At 40.9% G+C, this 1,562-nt stretch overlaps 1 pseudogene; it reads right to left on the bottom strand.

The window, feature by feature from the left end:
• Nucleotides 1-229: 229 nt before the first annotated feature.
• LOC698978 (S-adenosylmethionine decarboxylase proenzyme pseudogene) lies at nt 230-1,324 on the bottom strand (annotated as a pseudogene).
• Between the last annotated feature and the right edge of the window lie 238 nt (nt 1,325-1,562).

Raw genomic sequence — 1,562 nt, 5'->3', positions numbered from 1 at the left:
AGAGTGGCAGAGAATACCTAAACTCTGAAGACAGCATTCATGCAAGATAGATCTAACTCCTTGATATAAAAATGCACACAATTCAAAATGATTATGCTGTAATTACATCGAGGGCTTTCTGCACCTGCAGAGTGGTGGGTATAGAAAGCACTGCCCCCAGCATCGACATCTAGAAAGCATCCACCACCTTCTTCATGTGTTCTCTTTTTGTATTTTTTCTTCTTTTTTCTTAATCAACTCTGATGTTGTTGCTGTTCTTAGCAAAACTGATAAAAACACAATTGTAATCATTGAACATAGCACTCTGGCAATCAAGATGCTTAAAACCTTCTATCTTCTGGGGCGAAGCAAGCTCTGTGCGACATTTAGAACTCTGATAACCAAACAAGGTGGTCACAAATTCTCCTGGCTTGAAGACTTCTACAACTTTCCTGACCAGGTCTTCCTACGAGGTCTGATTTAAGTGTGTTTCAAAGCTAACATAAGAAAATTCTGTTTCTGGAGTTGATGTGAATAGTCCGATAAGTTCCATCCGATTTCATCCCATTCACCGAATACCCACAAGGATTGAACATTGTGGCATCAATGACAGAAGCCGGTATCAGGTCACGAATTCCACTCTCACGAGTGACATCCTTTGCAATAACACAATCTTTCATGTAGAACTGGTCCATAACTGCTGGGTCAAGCTCACTCATCAGAATTTTCAAGGTTTGATCTGGCTGACTGATTACCCGACTCTCTGGGAAATCCAGAGTATGTAAGTACCAACAGACAGAATTCATACGTTCCATACAATATGCTGTTCCATTTGGGAAGATTGCATTAAGAAACTCTATTTCTTCCTGGAAATTCTGGTGTGGGTACACTTTGTGATAAGACTTCATGAAATTCTTATGAGAATAAAAGAAGCTTTGAATTGAGTCAAACCCACTGTAATCCCTAGCAAGTTTCAACAGGGGAACCAGTGCTTTCAGCAAGAGGGTGGTACCACATGTCTTCAGAATGAAACATCTCTTGGAGACAAACATGCTACTCTCACTGAGTACATAAGCTTCCTGCTTATCAGTTTTTGTCACACTTATGATTGAACATTGCACATCCTTCAAAAGTATGTCCCACTCAGATCTTGGGATAGTGTGAAGATCCCCAGATCCTTGGTTCGCATCGGGCTGCTGCCAGGAGAAGCAAACCTCCGGCAGCTTCTTGGTCCCTTCGAAAAAATGTGCAGCTTCCATCACCATGAGATTAGTGAACAACCAACAACCACAGAAAATCAACTAAATTAAACCTCTTTTCCTGCCGCTGCTGCCGCTGCCGCTGCATATTGTTCCAGCTGTTTTACTAAAGTTCAGATTCCTTTTTTTTTTTTTGCTATAATTTTATATTAACTTTTTTTTAAAGGACTAATAAAAATTTCCCAGCTTTGTGTGAGCAAAAGTTGAACGTGAGTCTTTTGGAAATAGAGGCAGACACAGTTCAGTCTCTTGTACTCTGCTGCTTTCCCATTAGAGAGAGTAGAGCGAGCGCTAGCTAATGTCGCCAGCCATACTGTGTAAGCT

Source organism: Macaca mulatta, chromosome 3 (genome assembly GCF_049350105.2).
Source record: "Macaca mulatta isolate MMU2019108-1 chromosome 3, T2T-MMU8v2.0, whole genome shotgun sequence".
Lineage (NCBI taxonomy): Eukaryota > Metazoa > Chordata > Mammalia > Primates > Cercopithecidae > Macaca > Macaca mulatta.
Note: the sequence above shows the minus strand (reverse complement) of the source record. Positions and strands in the feature narration are given on the sequence as shown.